The 26,583-nt window shown below is 40.0% G+C and overlaps 1 protein-coding gene across 4 annotated transcripts in view; it reads left to right on the forward strand.

Moving 5' to 3' along the window:
- The window catches only part of LRFN2 (leucine rich repeat and fibronectin type III domain containing 2), a 150,821-nt gene that overhangs the window by 65,103 nt on the left and 59,135 nt on the right, over nt 1-26,583 (forward strand). Inside the window, exon 3 of one of the 4 annotated variants that reach the window (XM_085576090.1) lies at nt 21,315-21,401. The exons of the other annotated variants lie outside the window; for them this stretch is intronic. The gene's annotated coding sequence lies outside the window, so the exon portion shown is untranslated. The remainder of the gene's footprint in view (nt 1-21,314; nt 21,402-26,583) is intronic. 4 annotated transcript variants of the gene reach the window in all.

Consider the following 26,583-nt stretch of genomic DNA (forward strand, 5'->3'; position numbering starts at 1 on the left):
TCACACATGGGATTTTGGTTTTTTGGTTGGTTTGGTCTTTCTGGGTTTTTTTTGTGGGGTGGGGAGGGTGGACACTCCATTTGGTTTGGAGGTTTTTTCTTGTGGTTTGGTTTGGTTTGGTTTTTGAGCTGCTATGTTTATATTCTTAGGCAGCTGCCACACTGTGGTGTGTGTTAGCAGTCCTGGGACTGGCTTCCTCTTGGCATGAAATTAGGCAAGACCCAGGTGTTCACCCTTCAGACTGTATTGCTTCATTCTTCTACATTCCCACAACTGATCAGCTTCCTTTTCCTTTTCCTTTTCCTTTTCCTTTTCCTTTTCCTTTTCCTTTTCCTTTTCCTTTTCCTTTTCCTTTTCCTTTTCCTTTTCCTTCTCCTTCTCCTTCTCCTTCTCCTTCTCCTTCTCCTTCTCCTTCTCCTTTTCCCTACCCCTTCCCCTTTCCCTTCCCTTCCTTTCCCTTCTCTCTCTCTCTTTCTCCCTCTTTCTCTCTCTTTTTTTTTTTTTTTTTTTAAATTCCCTTGCAATTTTTTTCCTTCTCAAGATATATTTACATTTTATTCATGACTCTGTCAGGATTAATTTCAGCGCTTCACGCTGCCTGTGACTCCTCATGTATAATGAATGAAGCAGCAGCTGGTGCAGCTGACAGCCTGGGCACTCCAAGGGCATACACACACCAGCATCATTGGCAACTTCCTACCAGGAAGGATTTTAATACTCCTGCTGTCTGAAATGCACTTCTGGCCAGGGCATGCTTTGGGAAAGAAGTGTGGCAGCTCTAAGCAGAAGGTACTTTTCAAATTACTTTCTTGCTGTTTATCTATGTGCATTGCTAACAGCAAAGGCTTTGGCTCCATCACTCTCTTAGGGCTGTAAGACGCAGTAGCTGGACTTGATTACCTTGGTGAAATCCTGGGGAATTACTCAGTCATCTCATTACTGTAAGAAACTAATCCTGGATCTGGAGTAGCATACAGACACAGCTTCTCTTTTCCCTTTTTGATCACACAGAATAACTTGTTTATGTTATAACTCTCCAGTGGTTAAGGATGCTTTCACACTGAATATGCTCTCAGAGTCAAAATCTGATCCCTGATTCTGCCACTGGGCTCTTGAGTAGCCTTGGCATGCTGTTACCCCTCGATGCTTCATGCAGGAGGAGTGTATTAGATGTCTGGATGGACTCTAATACTGACATCTTGATTTTCCTGGAAGTTTTTAGCTTGAGCCATAATGGGAGCAATTACAGTAATGAAGCAATGGTTTCTGGATTCCTAATTTGCTACCTTAGCCATGTATGGCACTCACAGCCAAGCAAAAAAAAAAAAAAAAAAAAAAAAAAAGCTGTAGAAGTTGTACCAACAGTTAATGTTTTGTCTCTTTTTTAAATGATGGGAAAATCAAGTTTGAGGTGATTTGATAAAAGGCATTTCAGATTAATCTTTAAAGATATCAAAAGAACAAAATTTCTAGATTATCAAGTTTGCTTGTGTTTCAATATTTCTAGTTATTATGACTGCTATAATTTTAACTTTGTAAATACTTTTAACATTTCGGCTTCTTTGCAATGTTTGGGTTGTAAAACAACATACAGCATACCAGATTGTCATCTCAGAACTGAACTCTATTTTCAAACCATGTCAGGCAAAACCTCAGATGGCAGAAGTCTCTTCCATCCTCACATTTTCTTGTGAATACAGCTCACAAGATAGGGATGCAGAATCCCTCCTAGCATCATGATTAACTATGATCTGTCTTTTGGTTCATAAAAGTCATACTTAGGAAGAAAAAAATCAGTGTTGAGTCTTATAACATGGTGTCAATTAGATATCTTCAAAAATACTGTGTAAATGTTACAGTCTTAGTTAATAATTAAATACCTAATTCCAGAGAAATTGGACAGATTAGCTAGGTGAGAAACTGTTCATCCGAGGATTTAGGTTTTGTGCTCTGATTCTTTTTGACTGATTTTCACACTGTTAATTTGACAAATGGAAGTGTTTGCTAATTTTTCACAGGTGGGGAAAGTGAGGCCTATGTTGTGCAGATGGTTTTTCATGGATTCAGCCACCAGGAAAACCAGGAACATCACCTGGAGGGATTCTTAGCCTGCAGCACTGTGTTCAGTACAACACATGTGGTTGGCATCAGCAACCTGAAATAAATAGTGAGGTACCACATAGCACAGGGAACACATCTTCAGATGGGTTTTGCAGAGAAAATGGTTCTGGCCCTTCACTCTGCCCACTACTGGATGCAGGACCACTGTTCCTTACAGTGTTTGAGCATAGGATGTTTTCCAGCTCATTTGTCCTGTACTTTGTTAAAGCAGTTACATCTGATTACTATAACTTCCACGACTTCTCCCTTCTCACAGTTCTTCTGTACTTGCATTTGCTTATTTCTTTTTCCTTCTGCTAGCTGAAGACAATGCAAGATAAATTTTGCCTTTCACAAACCAGACATCTCTTCAGTCAAGAGGTTTAGATTCATTCCGATAAGCTGTCACTTATGTAATTCTTCTTAACTTGTCTGTTGTACCCTTGCAGTTTTGTAACCAAAACAGGTCTAAGAGAATTTATTATACATGAGAATTCAGGTGCTGGGAGGTTATAAGACTCTATTTTCTTCTTTACAAAATTTTTTGATCCAGAATGGTTGTGATCAGGACACTAACCAGACCTGATCCCCCATGCACCAAGTTGTTCATCCTTGTGATTATAAACTTCTGTGATCCTTAACATCCTGGCTGTGGTCCAGGCTTTGCTGTTAATGCATTTAGCATACAAATTCTGAAATATCCCCCATTCATCTGGGTACTGTATTCTTTATTGGCTGTCATAATTGTATATGTTGTTGCTATGCATGGTTAAATGTCGAGGGACTGCTCTGCATTTATGTGGATGTTGCTATTTTCTGTGCTGCATTTCCTATTATAGAAGCATATAGATTCATAATTCCCAAATTTGTGAAAGCCAGCCTTTATTTCTTCTTAGGGAAATAAAGCCACTTACACATATCCTGACTCCCATAAGAGATTGAAAAAGACTTATTTGTACATAATCCACTTCTTGGACCTTCACATCCCCCAGTGCAAGATATCTTTGTTTTTCTTGTTTCTGGTATCTGTCAATGACATACCATTGCAGAAAGCCGTGAGACCCCAGCACAGGGGTAAAAATAGCCCTAGAAATTGAGAGAGCATGAGTGTAGAGTGATTCTTTCAAACTTTCAAACTCTTAACACAGCAAGGTTGTGGTGCTGAGTGCCTCTGAGGACCTTCTTTGCATTTAATATCTTCCTTATCCTAGTAATTTATTTAGGTGTATTTGTATCGTAAAGCCACAGGTTATTTGGCTGTTTGATCCCAGCAGCAAGGAAATATAATTGTTCATTTTCTCATCATAAAAAAGAACCTAAAATCTTGGGAATATTCATTAAAATATTTAGGCAAAACTACTTGTCAAGAGCACAGTGGATGTCTGGACTCTCCTTCCAGCAACTACCTGAGCTTAGGGAAAAGCATGGCTCAACCCCTGGGGTTGTCTATGGCATTAAATATTTTTTTGATCAAGGAGAAGACAAGACATGCTGGTCACAGTTCTGGTTCTGCTCCCATTTATTAAGTTTGCTGTAATGTTCAATGCAGGGTTGCTTATTTTTTCCTACCTTTGAAACAGCAGCTGCAGAAACTTGCTCAGCAGTGGCAAGACAGTGGTTGTCCCAAAGCTTAGCTAGAGGGGCTGAGAAAACCCTCTATGCTGCTGGCAGAGAACCATCCAGACTTGACTTGTACATCTCACAGGTTAAAAAGCTCTTTACTGTGCTCAAGGTAGCAGTATGGACGTGCACATTGTTTTTTTCCAATCTTGGCTGCAAGTCAATTGAAGTGCCCCCCCGACACATAGATCTGTGGTATTTTCTCAGACCAAGCCACCAAAGAATTCACAGAAAAATACCTTGGTTTTCAATTAAATAGTGTGGTTTCCTGCAGAGAAGAGTCCGAACCAAGACTCGAGAAAAACAAAACTGTTCTAGTCCAAAGGCTGGTTAGGAGAGGAGCCAGGCAATAAGCATTCTTCTGTAAACTTTACCTGAACTGTGCCCCATGCTCTACCAAAAAGCCAAGGTGATATTTGCCTTTTTTCAGGAATGGATGATACTTCAAGGCTTTTCTTGCAATAATTTGTAAATGTGAGAAATGCTTAAGGGCTGTTAAGACCCCCAGAGAGTTCAAAGTTAGAAATTAGTTTCCAGGGACACACACTTTGGGAACTGCTTGTCTCCCCATATGAGTTAATCTGTTGTTCTCCTGCTTCACATGAAGAGGAAATGACATGTTCACTGACAAAAGAGTGTATCTTTTAGTGCTACTTCTGAGTCTATAGAAGAACAGTTCCCCAGGAAGCAATCTAATTCCAGATGGAAACTGGATGCATGTGTATGGCTATATACAAATACCTATTTTAAAAGTAACCTTTATTTTCAGTTTGCTATCAATCACTAATCCCAAACATTACAGATGGACCAAATTTGGTTCAGCAATGCTGAGATTACTGCAGTTCATGGTTTTAAAGAGTGTCAGAAAGGTCCTGGGCAGCCAGATCCAGCTCTTCATAGTGTTACATTGCTGGAAAAGGACCTGCAGAGCATTTGGCTTGTACACTCTCCCAGATGATCACTCAGGTCTTAGCAGGGGCCACAAGACTCTCTCAGTAGGTAGCCAAAATGAATCTACCCTGTTGAAAGGAAGAGGAAATTCAGCAGTACAGCTGTACACCAGTCTGTAGCTGTTCTCTTCAGTGCTAAAAGGAGTATTGGCATAATTAATTTATGAGCATGAGAAGCAAAATCTCTGTATCTACACACATAACTGCTGGTTTTTTTCCTTTCTGTTTTTATCCAGAGAAGATTAGATTATTACTGCATACAGGCTTTATTTGGTCTTACATACAAGATTCTAAATTCAGAAGAAGGCAGAAATAAGTGCGAGTAATCTTGCTGGCCCAGTGGCAGAAGAGATCAGAGACACTGAGGAATTTTGTTTCACTTTTCTTAAACTAGAGTCTAAATCCATAATCGCTTTTCCTATGAAATATCTCAACATTGGACCAATACCCTCAAATCACCCATTTTCTGCAGAGTGCTTTTTATCCATATCTTTAGATTCAGTACCAAGTTTATTGAGTACTTTAGGAGACTGCAGGCAGTATTTCTGCAGGCAGTATTTAGAGCACACTTGATTGCATGAGTACTTGTATATGGTGTGTTACATAAGCAGAAAATTATTAAGACACATTTGTTGAACAGTAACAACTGTTGTTCTTGCCAATAGTAACAGCCACCATCATGCATGGGAAATGCAATCAACTTTTGTGCTTCAGGGTGTCAGCTGATGGCTTCTGCTGCTGAAGGTGTGAAGGGGAGGGTCCAAAGGCAATTCCCTTTCCTCATGCATTGCCACAACTCAAGGGTTGAAGAAGAGTGGACATGATGAATGGCTGGTCTTACAGAGATTGGCACACTTTGTTCAGATCCAGGTTAAATTTTCCTTTAGTGCTTTGTCTGTGTGACTAGGCCCTGCTAAGTACTTCCTTCTCTCTTTGTGTCCTAAAGCATCTTTCAGGAAACTGGGGCTACCTCTGACAGGCAGCCAGACCTTGCTGGTAGTACGCTGCAAAATTCAGTGAATTAATAACAAAGGGTAACTGTTCATGGGGCAGAATTATGGAGGAAACTGGAGCAAGATGAATGTCATTATAGCCTTCAGTAGGCAGTTTCTCTTCCCTGAGCTGTCAGAAAAGTAATTGTGTCTTTGATTACCCATTTTACCCCAGAGCACCTACTGGGAACATCTTAAGCATTCACTCTGTCTTCCTATAAGGATAATGCTCATAAATAATGTCATGCAGGTCCACATGCCCACCCTGCCACCCACCTTCTCCTCCAGGACTTGGCCGAGCCAGCCACCAAGGCAGATCAGTCAGCATTTTTATTTCTCTGTGGGTCATGAATATAGACACAGTCCTACTTTAACACACACCAGCATCAAGAGAGCTTCCTCAGCCTAACTCCAACTTCAGACCAGAATAAAAGTGAGGAGATTCAGGCCAAGCAACTGTCTGTAAGTGATTAGAAGCAAATGGAATTTGGCAAATACCGAGTTGGCAGGAGGCATTAGAGAGCAGCTCTCCATCAGTAGGTTCCCCAAGGCTCTCTGAAGGGTCACTGGGTGTACTGGCAGAATTCTCATGTTTTCTTTTTCCCTCCTTCCCAGAGGCATTTTGGAGAGGAAGATCATTCTCTGCCACATAATCACTTTTCCCCTCCTTCTCCCCACAGCGCATCCTTCCTTCACAGGTTTGTTTATCATGCCGAGCCATGATGCAGAGTTTTTCTGCACTGTTTCTCCTCTGCCCCCCTTTCTCTCCTTACATAAATTTTTGTTGCAGAAGCAGAGCCTCGTGGGATTTTTGATCAGTCAAATATTCGGTGTTTCATGAATTGCTTCTGCATTTACTAGGATGCTAGCAAGGAGCTGAGTGAATGCTAATGGAGTGCTGGAGGAGGAGGTCCTGCTTCAGCTTTATCCTCACAGACATCTCAGACACTGACAGGAAGAGTTTATTATTCAATACTTTGATAGAGGCATCCTCTTTTACTGAAAGAAAGAGGTAGATGCTCAGGAAGCAATGGAGTCTGGGGTGATTCAGCCTCTTCTGGCTGTTTTCTTAAAACTTTAACTGGTCTAAGCAAATTTCTTTGGCTGTCTAGGCAATTTGTCATATTGGGGCTGTATGTTACATCTGGAGAGTATCAGATCAGACACTTAACCAGGGATTTGAACTATGCCTAAATTGTTGTATTCCATGCATCTTCGGAGTCAGAAATATTTAGAGGTATAAGTTCAGTCAGAAAAAAATATTAGCATCACTGTTTTGGTGAAATTTGAGTAATTTGTTTCTGAGCTTTGTTAAATTATTGATGGTTGTGGCTGTTTTTTAACATTAGCAAAAATAAAGTTTACTATGTAGAGTGAGATAAGGGTCAATAAGAAGAATTGCATATATAGAGAAAAGAGAAAAACAATCATGCAGGCTGCAGAATGGGTACTCTTCAGGCTACTGTAGAAGAGAGGAATGCAACAGCATAAAATGAAGTTTAATTTCAAAAAGCTGAAACAGCATCATGAAGGCAACAGGATTTTTCTGCAATGGGGAATGTAGCTCCTCAAGACAAAGACTGGCCACAGTGGAGCCATGGGTAAGACACAGAGGTGTGGCATAGTGCCCATAGTGGTCAAAAGATTTCCATGGCTGGGATGCAGCTCTCCATCTTCCTTCTCAACTCCCTCAAGCCTGACTTTGCTGGCTGAGGCTGTCTTGGGTCAGGATGTTGCAGGTGGAGTTGTGCATACCAAATACATTTGTTTTACAGTTCCTCTGTACTGAAAGTGGATAAGTTATCCATGGTGTAGGTTGGAACATGCATTTATCTCTGCTAACAAAATTCCAGGGATTGTCAATCAGTCTGTGGGGAGTTTACCTTGTTCATACATTAAATTGTCTGGTGGATTATCAGAGTCTGGTTCTGCATGCTTCGGCTGCAGACAACAAACACACTGAGCAAATTCCTAATGAACTGATTACTTAGCTTAGCATTTAAACTGCCACATCTAACACCCTTCAACCCTCATAAACATATTGAACTACTAAAGGGATTATGGCTGCCAGGTTTGCTGTGTCATTACTATAAATTAATCTAAGAATTTCATCACAGATACCACCAGAAGCAAAATAACAGAATGAGGTGTTGAGATGACAAGTATTTAACTCAGAGCAAAAAAATTTTGTACTGAGAGTTCATTTTCAAGAAGGTTTGTTGTAAGCAAATGTAAGAGACACAGGTACAATATTTCCCCTAAGTTCATATGCAAAATAGGAAAATTTTAGCACATTTTCTGATGTTTTTTTTTTTTTTTCAAATCTTCAAACATTTTGTTTCAAAGTCAGGAATGAGGGGAAAACTGGTGACTCTTTAAAAGCAACAGTAAAAATAACACAGACCCTGGGTATTTGAAACCTTAGTGTTGATTTTACATCTACAGGGAAATAAAAAAAAAAAAGATTCATTTATTTCCATCCATTGAAATCTCCTCCACAAACCAAATTTTATCTAGGGCTATGGAGAGGCAACACCTTCCATGGGTGGCTGTGTTTTCACAGGAATTGAGAGCACATGGTTGCTCCTCTTCACATTCTGAACATCAGGTCAGTGATCAGAGCAGAAAAGCTGTTGCAAGTGTGTTTCCTGATCTCTCAAATGCCAGGACTACATCTTCACCAGCTATTCACATAGCCCAGTAAAGGTGTATTTAGGGCACACTTTTCTCTCCTTTCTGGAGCTCTGCTCTCTCCTAGCCTATGTGATGCATCACTAGATTTTACCAAAGGGAGGGGTAGGAGGTGAAAAGTAGAGAAAAGGACCTAACCTTCAATTCCCACTAGGTGCTATGACTGCCCCACATGCAATCCCCATTGCCATCCTCTATTATTCTCCCTTTATTCTTCAAGACATGAGTTATGGCAATGAAAATTAATTTACAGGCACTTCTTAACTTCTGGGAAAATTTGCTTTCAGTTTTCCCCCTTTTAGTTTATATAAATTTATTGTTTCAGGGCACAGATTCATTGTTCTTAGTTGCAGACAGAAGATGTCAGCATTTCTAGAAACTGAATCACCAAATGTCATGCTGAATGACCAGAAAATGTTAAAACAACTCTAAGCACTCACACAAATCTTTGTTAGGAAAGTTGCTGTGCAGCACCTAAGAAGTTATTGGCACAGACATGTAATTCACCATCTTAAACTCAGGTGTCTAGAACATTATTTAACTCTAAGCAACCACATGCAGTCTTTTTGGAACTTATGCTTTTTCACAGAAAGTTACTGGGAAAGATAAGTAGCTCTTAATGCAGTTGTGAATTAGAAGCTCTTCTGTAAGTTTCATCATCTTTCATCAAGTTCCATTGATAAAGTTGTTTTCCTGTTAGCACTGGTACAGTGAATATCTGTTTTTTCACATATCATAGCTCCTTTATTGCCTTTGCCACCCAAACTCCCTTTCTAATGTCCTTGTGTCCATGTTATGTGTTTATCTCAGTGAACAATTGGTAGGATGCCCTATGCATAATAAATTTCTACAAAGCATTTGCATAGTCCACAAGAGCTAGTGAACTGATTCTTACCCTAGGCAACAGTTTCTTTGTTTTTATTTGTGAAAGAGTTAATGTGAATTAAATATTAATTTCTCTGTTTGTGTCCATTAGGACTGATCTGAAGCATAATGAACATTGGAGAATTAACAGATGCTCATTGATGTGTGTTACCTGCTCCTTTCAATCACTAATGCATAAGTTGTAGAAAATATGGAATGGAAAATAATCAAGGTAGAAATATGGGTCTGCAAAAGAAGTTGTGTTGCTTGGTAACATGGACCCTGTGCCTGTCAGATGTCCATCATGAACCCCATGCTTTGTGTGGCATTTGAGTCAGAAGACAACTATTTTCAGGGGATTGCATGAAGTGTATCAAGCAGTTGCAGAGCTTTATCAAGCAGAGCTGGCTAAATGATAGTTACAGACGTTATTGGCTCCTACATCCTCTTCTCTTGAGCAATTCCCTCTGGAAAACTCCTTTCTGCAGAGTATGATTATTTCTTATTTCTACTGTGTTATACACACCATTAATCTTCCTTCCTTTCCTAGTTATTGCTGTCACCTCCTTTTGTAGCCAGAAGGGACTTGGAACTGACAAACAAGAAAACTCCTGTCCTGTAATCTGCTGACAGTACAGCATATCTTCTGTCTTGCATGGCAGCTTTAGGGCTGTGCTTCCTCATAGACATCAACTGAGGAAGATTAAGAAATTCCCTCCCAACTCATCAGATAGGAAGTGGTGGAAGAAACAAAAATTTATACATATAGAAGTAGATATTGTCAGTAGTGGAAGTAGTTTCTTGTATGTTGAGCTGCTGAGTGCATTTTTAGCCTTGTCTCATGGATTCAGAGATTTATTTGAAGTTTCCAAAGAGATGCAATATAGGGGTCTAGAAATTGTGAGAGTCTGAGATAGGTAGCAGAAGGTGGAAAGTTCCATTCAGCCTCTAAAAGTGTTTCTCTTTTCTCCAAATACTCCCAACAGATGTTATATGTCAAAAATGAAAAACAATAATCATCTGGGAGGTGGGAATAGTAATATTATGCTGTATGTCATAAAAAAGTTGGCTTAAAGTAGGCAGTGACAGATCAATATAAGGTGCTCTAAGGCTGACCAGGAAATACAGCTGTTGAAGGAAGCAAAAAGGTGTACAGGGGTTAACAGTCACAGCAAGACCCATCAAAGGGTAGCTGTCAATGTGATCTGGAGCATAAAGAAGCATTTCTCTGTTTTATGAACTAAAAGGGATTTTTTTTTCTTCTCTTGGAATGCATTACTTCACTGTCCCATGCCCTTTATATGTGTGTGCTGATCCAACGTCTCCTGAAATGTGTGTCATCTTCCAGGGGTTTATGAGCATCTGTGGTTACCAAGAGTAGCTGCTATTAATTTAGGCAATGCAATCCAAGAGGTTCCCTGGGTTTCAGCAGAGGAGGTACAGGAACAAAATCACCACATTGGTAGCTGTTCTGTTGATTTATGTTTTCTTAAAAAAAGATGCAAGTTTGCTGGCTGCTTCCTTTAAATGAAAAAAAAAAAAATGCAACATTGCTGCAACAATATTCCTGTGATGAATTTTAGAAAACATAGCTGTAGTTATTTTTTTAAGTGTTTTTCATCTCCCTATTTCATTTTTCTGCATTCCTTGGTGTGCATCATCGCTCACCCATCTGAGAGCACAGCAGATGACAGCTCAGTGATACCTCACTGATGTACAAGGGAGTGTCACTGTTGTCTAGGCAAAATGTATTTTTCCATGTGCTTAGTCTAAAAACATTCTGTACTGTATATATTTCCTATGCTTCATACACCTGCTTCTTGTCAAAAGACAGCTAAGGTAGAAATATTCATGCTCTCTACAGAAGTGGATGTTTTGCTTGGATGAATGCTAATCAAATGATTACATTCAGGCCCAGTTTCTCTTCAATTCTTCAGCAGAGTGTTATGGCCCAGCTACAGGGGATTGCTAATCAACAGGTTTTGGATGAAAATCAGGTAACTGAAGACCTCTTTGACTAAAGGTTATTAGGCATTATATTGCTAATTATGACCAATGGGATTGTATGCTTAGAAGTCCCTTCCATACTAAAGCATGCCACATTGCATTGTTTTGGCATTTCAATGCAGACAGGCAAACTGAGACCTGGAAAACCTCCACAAGATCCTGAAAAGCAAGTTTTGCTTTCAAATGAGACAAGTGCTTTGTTAAGCTGTGGTATATAAAAGGACATGTCAAAGGCCCTAGGATGATCTCTCTGTATGGAAAAATGCCCTTCAAAGCTGGTCAGACTAACTCAGGGCTGGGCTGGGAGCAGTGTCACTGAGCTAGCACAGTGCTGCATTTGCCATATACTCTTATAATCCAGGCACATTAGCTATGAAGAAAACTGTGTTAGCCTTATTCTCAAGCCTGACCTTGGCATTCTGCTTGGTTCCAAATGGCATTGCAGTGTCACAGTCCTAAACACAGTTGAAGGGCTTAAAAACCCTGTAGGTGCACCAGACACCCTGTTTTGAAAAACATTTATTGAAACTTCACCTTAAAAAACTTTAAAGATCTAAAAAATTGTGATTAAAAAGGCAAATGAAGTGTGCATGGTTCTGCTGGGACAGAGAGACCCAGCCATTTTTAAGAGTTCTTTACAGAAATATTTGCACTTTCAGGCTTGTCAACAGGACACAGAACACTGTATCTGTAGATGACCACTTCAAATTTTGTTTCATTGAAAGGCAGTGGTACCATGCCAGTCTATGTCTGATGAATTGATGAAATCATGCATGTGAAATGAATTGCTGTCCACACTGCCATTGACACCAAAAAGAATCTATGGTGGAAGAAGCAGAGGAGACTGAAAGTAAAGTGGGCAGAGATACTGAATTGTTCTGCTGTAGATGTCAAAGAGTTATTTGCTTCAAAAAACATCAGCCAATCGAAGTAGTCACATTCCTAAGCAAGGCATAAGGGAAAAAGGCCTGTGATATTTTACTGAACATCCGAAGAGCAGAGTCTGTGGGATCTTACCCCCTAAAAGGTAAACTGTGGCACTCCTTGCCACTTGTCCATCAAATAAAAACCACATCTTTTGTCTCAGGAACTTCTTAATTTGCAAACATTTATGTCTTTTGAGAATATTCTAGAGATATGTTCATAAATGTCTGCCCCATTGGTCACTATCAGAGACAGAAAGTGGATGAGGTGGCTATTTCATTTGATCCTTTCATCTAAGCCAGGATACAAGGTCTAATGTCTATGTTTCCTCTATCTCCTAAAATACACAATTTGCCATTTGACATAGCTCTGTTAAGATAAAATTGTAGGCTATCCAGTGCAGTCAGTTATTAAAATGATCTCTTATCATTATTGTTTTCTGAGTGATGTAAACTATTCTAATGGTGATATGAAAAAGTTTATTATACATGTTTTTATCTCTAGGGAAAAAAATACTAGTTTAGAGCACTTGGTAGAAGGTTAGGGAGCTAGTTTCAGATATGTTACTGCAGACTAAAAAAATACTTCTCTGTGCCTTTTCATTTGTAAAACAATGGTTACAGAGCTCTGTGAAGCCATTTGGCCATATTAAAATGGAAAGCACTGTTTGATAGCTTAGAGTTTGTTATTATCACCATGCAAAATGCAGCAAAATCCTGAAGTGCCTTCTGTCCTCACTTATATAACTTATTCCATGAACTCCAGAGCATTTCTGTCTGCAGATGCACATCAGATGGAATCAAGTTAGAGAAGATGAACCTTCCATATATCTCTGGGGTTGTAGATCAAACTGGTTCAGAAGCCCCAGGAAATCATAGCAAGGCTTGTTGACTATGTTCCCATGGGATGCTACCATAACTCAACCAGTGTCACCCTGAATTCTGTAGGCCAATTTAGCCAACCACAGAATCACACATAATCACAGAATTGTTAAGGTTGGAAGGGACCTCTAGAGATCATCTGGTCCAACTCCACTTCCAAGGCAAGGCCACCCAGGGCAGGTTATTCGGGAACGTAACTAGCTTGGAATATATTCTATCCCTTTGTCTGGATCATTGATAAACAAGTAGAATAAGGCTGGATTCTGTACTGATCCCTGGGGAAAGCCACTGACTAAAGGCCCCAAACTGGATTCTATTCCATTGATCATAGCCTTCTGAGCTCTGCCATTTAGCCAGTTTTTGATCCACTTCACTGTCCATTCATCTAACCCACATTTCCTGAGCTTACCTAAGAGGATGTTATGGGACAGTGCCAAAAGCCTTGCTGAAGTCAAGGTACAAAACACCCACTGATCTCCCCTCATCCTGCCATGCCATCACAAGGGCATCACAATCAGCCAAGTATGATTTCCCCTTGGTGAATTCGTGCTGGCAACTCCTGATGACCTTTTCTTCTGCAGGTTTGGTGATGACCTCCAAAAATATCTGTTCCATCACCTTGCCAGGGATGGAGGTGAGGCTGACTGGCCAGTAGATTTTGGGTCCTCCTTCTTGCCCTTTTTGAAGATTGGACTAACAACAGCCTTCCTCCAGTCAGGCATCTGTCCCTTTCACCAAGAATTTTGGAGTTGTGACCACCCATAGATTTCTAGTTCTTCTTGTTTATTCTCCATGCTGCATGTGTTTGTGTACAAGCTGATCTTCAACTCAGTATCTTCGTGGCAGCCTGACTTCCTCTGGCCATACAGGCAGCACTGCTGCTCCAAATCACCAGAGCTTGCTTTCTTCTCACTCACTCCAGGGACTGAGTTCTGTCTTGTATTTTCTGTAAGTTCCAGGCATCTCTGCTTCATTCTTTTCATAGCCATAGTTCTCTTTGTAAAGTGATGTTCCTTTTGGGACAATGAGGCTGTTTAATGAGAGGATAATCTTGTTCCTTTATAAGGAAAAACTACTCAGCATTACAGTTTATCCACAGAGCAAACAGATTTTCAAGAAAAATAGCATATTATGCCCTAAATAATTAAATAAACACCAAGATAATTGTCATTCAACAGACTGGTGTCAGCTGAAAAAGCAGATATCTTATTCCAAATGATGTTGGCTCCTCTTTCAAAGTGAAGTTACAGAAGAAAAGCAATTGTCAAAATGACAGAGTAGCATTCCAAATTTTTTTCCTCTATGACTTCCTGAGTAAATGTGTTTCATTTATAAATTACATAGTGATTTTTCTAAATGCTAGCACTGCAACCTCAGACTTAGAAAATTGCACCAAGATTCCTCTGTTTCTCTTGTACTCATACCAGGGAACGTAGTGTGATCACCATTTAGCTGGCAGGTTTGTTGATGAACAAAACAGGGCAGAAATTTGCTCAATTTGCTCATTTCTTACAACAATAGTGGCTCAGATAGCTGAGCCCAGTGATGGTGGAGTTTTTTTGTTGTTGATTTGGTTTTGTTTTTGTTTTGAGAATTTTTTATTGTGTTGGTTTGGCTTGGTTTTGGTTTTGCAGGGAGGGAGTTGGTTTTTTCAGTCATCTCCGTGCCAGCAGCAGTGGAAGATAAGAAGTGGTAGAAAGAATATAGCACAACTTCCATAGCAATGCATATTATGGCTTCAATGAATAAAAAGCTGGGATGGCAGAGATATTTATTTGGCTCATTGCACAGTAAATAGATCAACTGGACAATAGTGCATGTTTGGAATTTAATACGAGAAGATGCCATACCAAATATTCAGTAAGATATTTAAATATTAATAAAGCTTATAAATCTACGTGTTACTCACGTAGATTTGAAAAGATCCCAAACTTGTATGTGTGTGTGTGTGTTTATATTGATCCCTACTTCTGGTGAATATCCCTTCTCAATCTTTCATGTCTTTCATTTAGAGTAACAGGTTTCAGTTCAATTCCTGTTTAGATTTGTTTCCTTGCAAGTTATCATACCCAGAAGCATTTGTGTCCCACTGGAAGGTTGGACCGTGAGGCCATGAGACATCCAGCATGTGTTTTTTTCATTCATGCCAAGTTGTGAGCTGTATGTCCTTAAAACTGCATGCACACACACCCCACAGTTGTAGACATTCCAGATAAAGTGGTATTTAGAGGTGTACAAAATGTATAAGCACTGACTTTCTATCGCTCCCAGAACTGTGGACATAACTAAATCAACTGGCCTCACTGGCATAAGAGATACAAAAAAATTGTAGCAATAAAGATTTTATTACTCTAAAGTATTTCTAGAATAACCTTTTCCCCTCTCTCTTAAAAGGGAAGTAAATGGAATACGTGATAGTCTGGCAAGAGTGTTTTATGGACATGCTTGAGTAAGGCAGCCATTTCAAAGTCATACCAGTAAGAGACCAGCTCCTGCTGCCATTATTCATTTGTACAGTCCTAATGACTTCGATACAATGATATGCTTGAGCAACTTGAGCAGGATTTAGTACAAAATATTAATTTCAGAATGGTTTATTGGAAATTAGAAGGTTTTATCTGTGCTATAAATAATATTTTGGACTATGAAAAATGAATTGACATTTTAACATCTTATTCACATTGCTAAATTAATTGCACCTTTCAGACTACTTGTTTACTTTTTCCCTTCTGTCTGCTGGGTCTGAAAGTGTACCACTCTGCTTTACTTTGGATTTTCAATCAATATCCCTTTCCTGTTCCAGTTCAATTACAAGTGCTTAAAAGTAACGGTAGTTACTTTCATCAACTTCTTCTCATGACTTTGTTTGCTTTTCATCTTGATATTGAAATATTTTCCAATAAACACTAGCCATAGGATATCTGTTCTGAACAAGCCTTTCCTTTAGGGCCTTATATGTCCTTTGTAAAATGCCTTTTGTTTGCCCCTGGTTCATCTTTCTGACTCCATCACCAGTGCTGCAATTAATAGGGGACAGCACATTGTCCATCTCCAGCTCTGAGTCTGCTGAAACTTGATTTGGTCTCCAAGGACTAAATGGTCCCTGGGATCCCAGAAACATCAACCCATGGCATGATCAAGCCACGTGCTCTCATCATCAGGGTCTGCCTTGGAGTTTTTCTTGCTTAGTGCCTAGTTGTGGAGGCTCAAAGACCACAGAGCTGACACGGAGTTTTCCAAAGAACACCTCTGCTGTGCTTTTGGCTCCCTGAGAATAATGGCACAGCTGCAATATCATGGTAAAAAAAGAGATTTCAGGCAGCTGAAAAAGGTCTCATTGAGCTGCTTCGCCGTGCTTCATTCTCCCAGCGAGAAACTGATTTGTGACTAGGTCTCACAACAGCTATGGTAATGAAAACACTGATAATAACAGTTGGCACTTAGCAATTCGTGTATCCAAGCACTTCCAACAAATCTAAGGCTGACATTCCTCAGTCAATATGCATAAATATTTAAATGAAGAATGCCATAATTGGTTTTCCTGTCTCATCCTTCTTAACCCATCAAACTGCCATGCCACCGTTTCCTGTTATCAGACACTTGTCAGTCATAAGCAATCAGTCAGGTACTTCACAATTAGCAGGGAGAAAATATGCAATTTCTTTGTGTTGGTACCAGATGTTTAAAGCCAAGAACAGGATAAACCAGAAAAATGCTCCACCCTCAGAGTGCTGCAAGTCACCCTCCTGTAGCATAGCTTGTCTTGGCTATGCCTTGCAGTTTTCTGTAATAACACAAGAGTGAGAGTTAGATACTACTGTCTGTCTTTGCATGGAAGTTGGATTATTCTGTGCATTCAGTTTGCTTACAATGATTTGGTGCTGACATCCTTCATAACAAGCTTTTTAGAAAAGCAAGAAAATAATGTCAGAGGAATTTTCTTTCACAAGGAAAAAAATCACCAGTGTAAGGAAGGAAACAGTTGGTCCCGGAAGCATCAGCATGGTCAATGAATCCTCTCCAAAGTAATTGTTGGACAGAGTATTTGTTGTATTTTATCAGGCTGGCACTGGGGGTTTCCTTTTGAGCAATTTTCTGTCTGCACAGGTGGGTAGCTGAGATTACAGTAAGCGTCTGGTCTGTGTAATTGAATCTGTGCTACTTATCAGCACTACTGAGAGCTCTCAATTGCAACTGAAGGTCTGTTACCTGTGCTCTGGCTCACATGCAGAGAGAGCGAGTGCTCCAGAGCTTTCAGTCTTCTTACAAAGGGAAAAGAGGGATGGGAGCAGAGAGCCTAGTCCAGAGCAGTGGTGAGAACAACAGGCAGATGAATAGTAAAGAAGAGTAGAGGTGCAGATCTCATGACAGTTGTGATGACCTCACATTAGAGCATGACACATTTTGTGGCTCGATGATACCCATCACTGTGCCATGTTTTCTGCAATTAAACTCCAAACAATCAAGAACTTGGGAGTCTGTGTCAATTTACCCAGACAAGGCAACTGGGAGAGCTGCTGTGAAAGAGCAGCATATAAATTTACCCTCTTTGATCTTTCTAGGATAAAATGCAGCCCATTTCCAGACACCTGGAACTGCTACATCTTAAGTTATAAAAGCCTGAAAGATTATTGAATCTTAACCAATTGTTATTCATGCCTCTTTTGGATAATCTCCATAGTCCTAAAAATGTTTTGATTTTTTTCTTAATGATGAGAATGTGGAAAGGGTGAATGAGATTAAAATATTTGCAGTTTGTTGCAGAAACTACAAACCAGACAGCAGTATTTAACATCTTGTGGTTTGTGAGATCAATTAAAATTTTTTATTTTACTGTTTTTCTTGGGGTTGAGATGCATTATTTCTGTCTCTCCAGATATGAAAAACTTTGCCTTGATATTTAAATTTTATTTTCCCCTGACTCATTGGGCAAACTTTTTTTAAAATAATCTAGCATACCTAAAGAGAAAATAGAAGGAAACTTGCCATGTGAGTGTTGACAGGTTGCCTGTTGCTCATTTAAATAAATGCAATCAATAGTGCAAAAGTGTCTTAGAGGCTGGGTGAGAAATTATCAGTGTTTGAGAGGAAACCTGAAGTGAAAGCAGTTCTCCAAAGGAAGTGTGTTCTGTAGCGTATCCCAAAGCATAAACCAAACACTAAATATATGATGCTACATTAATAAGGATTAAATAAGGATGAAGAAAGTCGGTGTTCTCTTGGCTTTGCACAATGTTGTAAAACTTTTAGCATCTCCACATCCTGAACCTGGTTCTTATCTAAATTCCCTGGAAAGAACAATGACAGGGGTCACTGCTAAGTGAGGTGAGATGTTATTTAATGTCCTCTGGAGTCAAAGCTGAACATTTAGAGGGGACCAACAGGCTTCAGGGAATTCTTTGAGAAATTAATTTAGTATGCCAGCCATCAACTGTTGAGTGCACACTCTGTTACACAGCTACATTACACCTGTACTGAGGAAACAAATGGGCAAGAGAACAGATAGATGCATCTCTATAGAATACAGAATTTAAAATCCATGCCCAGGGATGCTTAAAAATAAGGAGGTATTCTGGTTACTTCTCTGGAACAGCCAGCCTACAGCATGCTGCTGTACTGCACATCTGCTGGCAGCAAAGTGAAACAACGTCAGCCCCATTGCTGAAGTACTCTCACAGATGCTACCAGCATAAAGATCCAAACCTGTTTGGATTATTAGTCTGGGGAGTCAAGTACTGCTGTGGGAATGCCCTATCTGAAGCACAAGACAGGAGGAAGAGGTCAGAGGAAGAGGAAAACTGGGGAATATTAGCAGCTTTAGAAAAGGCTTCCAACTGAAGACCTGCTCTTTCTGGAATGGGACCTTGTTAATCCAACTCATTGGAGCATAACAGTATTCATACTACTAAAAAAAATCACTCTGCCAAGGACTATTGAGCATTTCTTCAGTAAGAAAAGGCATTTTCACATAAGGCAATAAAACATAATCATTGTACTCAACTTAAAAGTTATTACATTGACAGTGCAGGTGATGGTATTGAAATAGACGACTTCCAATTTTGTCTGTGCATGGTTTTGGTAAATGCGGCTGGTTTGGTGATTCAGCAGGAGACCTGTCTGTGTTTTGGAAAAGCATAGATTTTCGTATTTTCTGAGAATAATATGCAGTAAACAAAATATAACACAATGGGAGACACTTGAGAGTAATTTTATGCATGGTTGTCTTAAGCACTGTGAATAGCATTGCTTAGGGGATGGACAATGTGGACATCAGGTGTGAACCAGTGTAGCTGTTCTTGTGTTCCTAAGAAGCAGTTTCTCCCTGCAGAACACCTTTTAATTGTAACACTGAAATTAATTTTTAACAACTATTTTTGCTATTCACGCAAAAAATGTTTATTATGTCCCTATTTCTCAAATTTCTTCCGTTGTCTCTGCACACAGCAGTGAGGTGTATCTGAATCTGAAGTGCCAGACTATGCTCTTGGCCATTTTGAAATCCCATGAAAATACTTTTCACCAGAGATGTTGAGTTTATTTTTAAAGAGCTTACTGTGAAAATGCAATGTAAATGATTCATATAGTTGGTGGTAAATGCTGACAGGAAAAGATTTGTTTGTATAAAGCCAAGAACTTTCCACTAAGGGAACGCTTCCATGACTTCAACATTTTTCTTCTGTCTCCCTCGGCACACTAGCAGGGGTTGGCATTTTTCTTGACAGGTTTCAGTGCTTTTGGCAAACACCGATCAGCTAAAAATTATGTTGTCACTTAGAGGTTGGTACGACAGAAAATCATTGCTCTTTTATTTTTAGGGAAAAACAATGCAAGGGGAATAAAATTATTTCCCTAAGGTCAAGGAAAAAGGCAGGAGTGGATGAAAGAATTCCAATTAGAATTTAATTCTGAAATAGCTCTTGGTGTTCTGAAATGTGTCTTCTGAATATCTAAACCCAAAGAGTACAGGAGGTCATGAGGTCTGTAGAGTGGGATTTTCTTGCAGAAGGCTGGTCTGGGTTTCTCCCTTTCTTCCCTCATATGTGACCGCTGACTCTTGGAAACTCAGAAATCTGACTGCCAACATTTTCCCAGTGCTTTCACCAGGGATTTCAGCTGTGATGAACCAGCTGAAGTGTTCTGTTGATGAGAAATTTTGTCAAAACATCTCCCAGAGGCTTTGGGCCAGTCTGTTTGCACGATGCTGTAGTCATATGAGGCTCAGTCCCCACGCTTGAGTGAATGAAAGAGCTCTCCTGAAGAGTTTGAAAAAGCGTCTTCTCCACCTCCTATCAGAAACATGTTAACAGCAATTGACAATATCCATACAGATCAAATTCAAGGTCAGTGACTGCAAGTGGGTGGTTCTTGTGGGCTGTCTTGAAAAACAGTAAAGAAGCTTTTTCCCAGATGGCATGCTGAGCAAACTGCCTCTCAGAGCTGTAAGACTGGTGAGTTTGGAATTTTATGTTGTGCTGAAGTTTATGGCTCTGGACAGCATCATGAATGGGCACACAAGTGATGCTGGTGTGCCTTCAGGGACGAGTAAGAGTGCTGCAGGTCAGATTTTCAGCATTTATGATATGACATTAAAGAAATATAATTGAGCTATGAAGCTAGAAATCATCAGCTCTTTTGCTTCTTGAAGAGAATTTTAGTGCTGCTGAAAGTAGCAGATTGGCAATCCCTAAGTCTGGAGTCAAAAGGCAGGTACTTAATAAACAGCAGCAATATGTTCTTGCTCTCTGTGAAGACTTCTAGGGGAACGAGACTGCTTACTTACAGTCTTTTCCAGTTTCTTTGTTTTATATCAAGACTGCCTTCAGGGTAGTCCATTTTAGTGTTGATTTCTGTGTATGCATTGAGTGCATTAGTTGAATCCCAGCCTTCTCCAAAACCCACTGGCATGGATGGACAACTTTTCATTGGAATAAAAGAGATTTGTCTGGAGGTCAATGAAAGATGATGAGAATCCTTCGACTTGTAGCCTGTAAAAACATCCATGTGAGACCACCATTACCAGTAGTGATTGCTGTCTCCTGGAGGACCCACAGCCCAGATATCCCACTGGCCTCCTATCAGGGCCAGAATGATTCCCACTTTCAAATCATTTCCTTGCATGCCTCCTAATCTCATTCAAATGGTGCAACTCACAAGATGTCTACACAACACCATGAACAGACTGCAAACCAATAATGCCAGTTCCTGAAATTCTTAGCTTTTATGGAAATGCCAGTAATAGATGGCAGATTCCAAGTGCCTTGAGCATATTTTCTACCTTTCCTCAGGTATATGTGGGATACTCAGGAGAGCAACCATCAAGCCCAGAAATGTCACCCTTTTCAAGACAAATAACAAAATAATAAAAGGTGTAGGTATGTATGACTTTACTAGACACTGATTTTCAAAATTTTGGGAGTATGAGCACAACACGTGTTTTGTGGGATTCCTTGTGTTCAAAATCTAATTCAGCAGCTGAGCATTGCAGGTTTAAAAGTGTGTGACCAGTAAGCAATTTTCCTCACACTTTCTTATATTAGACCATTTCACTTATCTGTGGAAACCAATTTTTCTTTTGTTTGTATAACAGACATATTTCCTTTTTCCTGAGAATATTTCCAGAATTCATTTTTTAATTTTAGAGTTTTCATGAAATTTCTTACTTATCTTATTTCCTTCTCTGTTGGCTCTCTTATTGCAAATTGAATTCCACTTACTCTTCAGGTCCATGTAGACAGTTGTCATATTCCTTTTACATTGATAGATTTACAACAGACATTGTCATTTTAGGATTTTTGCTTTCCTTGGTGGTAGGGACCACTTGTAAGGTCTTTATGGGCTAGGAAATATTAATTGGAACAGGTTTCCCAAATCGGTGGTTGATGCCCCATCTATCCAAATATTCAAGATTTGAAAGTGAGCAATGTGGTCTAGTGGAGAATGTCCCTCTTTATCAAGGGGTGTAGGAATAGATGAATTTTTGGATTCCTTCCAGCCCAAGCCATTTCATGATTCTAAAATTCTAAGTTTTTACTTGGTTTATAGACCATAAAATTATATATGGATGTGTGCAGAGGGTAGCAGGACTTTACTTCCTAGTAATTATAATGCATTTCCTCAACCTCCAAATTACATTACATTTTGATGCTGTACAATAGAGAGTATGTGGAGGGAACCCATCCCAAAGACAACACACAGAGATCTGTTTCAAGGCAGAAGCAACAAATACTGTAGGACACAGTGGGCTGCAGCAGTAGCACAGCTTGGTCTGGGGTAACAGCAGGGGAATAAAGGAGGAGAACCAGCATTATAGTACCAGCAGCACTGCACATCACGTGTGGTGTGTTTTTAGCAATGCAGAGGGGATTTCAGTCTCTAGTTCTGCACCTTTCAGCAGTGACATATCTGCTGAGACAACTGGCAAAAGCTGTAGCACAACAGGCTAGTTTAAACTGGATTTTTTTATTGGTTGGTTTGGTTTTCTACCAGGCAACTGTCACATCACACAGCAATGCTCCAAATTCATTGGGGATATTTTACCCTGTAAACATTGCAGGGTAAATAAAAATGCTCTTTTCTTTTCCACTTAGAAAAACAGTTGCACTTTGCTTAGTTTCAGAGAGAAGTAACATATCAATTTCCACCTTGATGAATAGCCCTCTTTTTCAACCTGATTGCTGCAGCTCCAATGGGATGGCAGGAAACAAAGAAGAAAAATGGAAAAGGGAACATATATTTTCCTCTTTTTTTTTTTTTTTTTTTCCTTAAGTACTTAAAAGCAGGATCTAATGCCAAGTTCTAAAATAAAGGTCTCGTAGAAAGAGCACTGGCTGTCAGCCACTCTGAAATAAATCCACCTGTTCAGTCATCACTTCAAGAAAGTGTTGACAGCATTACAGTGAATTTAAATAGCAAATGATGGCTGTGTTCACCTGACAAACCTAGTTTTTAGGACTGTCCCTAAGGAGCTCCTAGAGATCTTAAACTTGTTGAGGAGCAACATATCAAGCTCTACCTAGGGGCTGTTAATGCTCTGATTGAGGTCTGGGTGGCAATTCTTGTGCAAGAGACAATCTGTTGTTTGCTATCAGGCAGAGTGACAGATGTGAATGCAGTCAGAATAGGGAGATCTGGCTTTTGAGGCCTTTTCAACTAACAGAAAGCACTGATTCAGGTTCCCTCAGAAATTCTGCTTGGGTCTTAAAAACCTTTGCTTAAGGTTATGGTGGAAATCAACATTGCACTCATAATTTAAGTATACTGTATAAGAGTGTTTCAACAATGCTGTTGGGAGAGGAGCACAGTCTTCTTGTGAAATGTAGTGTCAGGAGGGAAAAAATGAAAATTAAATCTCTTTCACTCCTGGTTGAGTGTTGTCATTACAGCTTTCCTCACTTATTTTCTCATGTGAGTAACTATGAATGAATAGATTTAATTCTTTGTATGTCTAGATTTCAATCCCAGAAGTCAGAGTATTGAGTAGCTGCAGCCTCTGCTCTTGTATGTGAAACCTCAAACCTGTGCAGTGCGACTAAAAGTGAAAAATTACCAAAATGATCATATAATGTATTTAACCAAAAATTCACAAAGTTTTTATGAAATATTAGATTGTCAAGCCTTCACAGCAAAATAGTCACTACAGAAAACCTAAGGTGCTTCTTGCCAGTAATGTTCCTGCAACTAAATCCCTTCCCAGGCATATTACTTCCTGCAGATCAGCAGAATAGGTAATTTGAGACTTCCAGAGCTACTCATATGAATCTGGCTGAAGGATTAAAACCTTGCTACTGGAGCAAATTCTGTGCCTCTTCCCATACTGACCTAAGCGATAATGTACTATTTTAATGAGTAAAGATTTTACTTCAGGGCAGCTGGCTGACATTTACTCATCCTCTTGGGAAGAGTAGAGTCATTTAGGAAGGATTTGGCCTTTTTTCTACGTGTTTTATCTCCCAGTATGGGATAGAGGATTACTTTGCAACAGATATGGACAGTACTGTTGACTAACATTATACAGAAGCCACAGTTCTTTTCCCTAGTAACTGAAGGAGGCTTAAATTTAAAGGTCAGAACTTACCTTTTATGTTGAATTACTTGCTTTTTAGTGGACTATTGAAGGATTCACTGTCCAGCCTATCTGTTAATACTTAAGGCAAACACACACACCTCCTGCTCCTTTCTCAAGGTCAGTTATATTCAGGGAGCTACACAAGGAAGTTCTATAAAGCCCATTTTTATATTAGAAGATTGTCCTGCAGCTGGTCTCTCTGTTCACAAAGCTCCCTGAAGCAGAAAGACACTTCTAGTAAAGCTGTGGAGAATAGTATAAACCCATCAAAATAAAATTAACTTCAACCTTGCCACTTAAAACTGGCACATGGGCATGCAACTTTTTAATACAGAAGAAGAGGCAGTTAGAAGGCAAATATTAGTTTTGCTGCTGTAAGAATAAAATAAAAAATGTGCACTCTGAAAACTGATTAAAAAAATAATTATTTTTATTAAATGTATAATGGTTTTTTCAACTCAGACAGTTATTTGCTACTTAAAACTGCAGGAATGGGGCCGACCAATCTTTAAAAAAGTTGAAAACTCATAAAATAAATAAATAGTAATAAATAGTAATCATAATCATAATCATGAAGGAATAAAGGCCTGGTGTTCAATAATCTGAAACCAAACCACAGATATTAATTTTTGGGAAGTCACAATACATCAACCAATCAAAATTAATTCCTGTTGGCATATAGAATTGTAGAATTATTAATGTTGGAAAATATAGTTTAGACCATTAAGTCCAACTATTAACCCAGCACTTCTGAATCTAGCACTAAATCAGGTCCCTCAGACATATGTACACGTCTTTTAAATACCTCCAGAGATGGTGCCTTAACCACTCCCCTGGGCAGCCCCTTCTAATACTTGAATAATTTTTCAGAGAAGAAAATTCCTCTGATATAAATCTAGACTCCTCTGTCACAACTTGGGGCCATTTCCTGTTATCCTGTTATTGCTATAGGATATGTGAAGGCACAACACGAGCCACTGCTATTGCAAAGGTGAAAAAGAGAAAGTTTAGTTTTTGACTCCAGCATTTATACTTTTCTAAAGGTGACAGTGGGTTGGAGGGTGAAGGTGCCACCTCTCCAATGACATTGGACAAACTACTATTACATCAAGTTTCTCCGCCTCTATGGAGGAATGCAAAACAATAGGTTGTTTACAGAAAGTTGTGTGAGAAAGTTCTCTAACAGAATGTAAACTCAGAAGACTTTAGAAAATCTTAAGAATCAAAGTAATATCCTGTCACTTGTTATCTGGGAGACGGACCAACCCCCACCAGGATAAAGCCTCCATCCAGGCAGGGACGATAAGATTCCCCCTCTGAGTCTCATTTTCCCCAGGCTAAGCAACCCCAGCTCCCCCAGCCTCTCCTCATAGCACTTGTGAGACCCTTCAGGAGCTCCATTGCTCTCTGGACACGCTCCAGCTCCTCAGTGTGTTTATTTTAAGAAGGATCCAAAACTGGCCACAGCACTCCAGGTGTGGCCTCACCAGTGCTGAGTACAGGACGACCACTGCCCTGGCCCTGCTGGCTCTGCTGTTTCTGATATGGGCCACGATGCCATCAGCCTTTTTGGCCACACTGGCTCATGTTCAGTTGCTGTTGAAAGTCCTTTTCTGCTGGCAGCTTCCCAGCCACCCTTTCCCAAGCCAGTAGACTTACATGGGGTTGCTGTGACCTGGAGGGAGGATCCAGCACTTGGGCTTGTTGAACTTCCTACAGCTGGCCTTGGCCCATTGATCCAGCCTGGTTTCCTCTGCAAAACTTCCTATCTTCCATCAACAGTGCCACCCAACCTGGTGTTGTCTAAAAACTGAGCAAGGGGGCACTTGATCCCCCCATACAGGTCAATGATAAAGCTATTAAAAAGGACTGACTCAAATACTGCACCCAGGGGACAAAAAGAAACACAGCTGGAGGTCCATCTCAGAAGGCAGGAAGAGATGGGAACATGAGAAACTCAGGAGGCGATGTGTTTTAGACAGGTATCTTACATGCTGGAGTTAAGAACTACAGGTGGCTGATACAGTGAGACCCTGCTGTGGGACTGGTATCTGCTCCTCTGTCAGACTCAGCAATAATGTGGGGAATGCTGGTCCTGGCATGCTGATAAACATTGACATTTTGAGGTGAGACAGTGAGATTTTCTATCTCCTTGTCCCCACCATTACTACTGGAAACCTGTCCCTGTCCATGTCAGAGGCAGCTGCCAGGCCCTGAAATAATCCAGCAAAGCTCTTGCAGTGACTGCAGGCTCGAGAGGACTTGGCTACATCTCACACCTCTGTATTTACCTTGTCCTCCTTTCTTTTAAAAGCTACAAAGTCATATCCGAGATTATGTGCTTTTATGCTCGGTGGCTTAGGGACGTGGAGGCCCGTATCAAATAGAATTGATCAAAGTAACTGTGCAAACCACACCTGGCAGCAGTTTGTCTCTTGGGTGCATTTTGTCATCAAGTGCTTACAGAGAGTTACAGACTTAGCTGGCCC

Source organism: Lonchura striata, chromosome 3 (genome assembly GCF_050655825.1).
Source record: "Lonchura striata isolate lonStrDom1 chromosome 3, ASM5065582v1, whole genome shotgun sequence".
NCBI classification, from domain to species: Eukaryota; Metazoa; Chordata; class Aves; order Passeriformes; family Estrildidae; genus Lonchura; species Lonchura striata.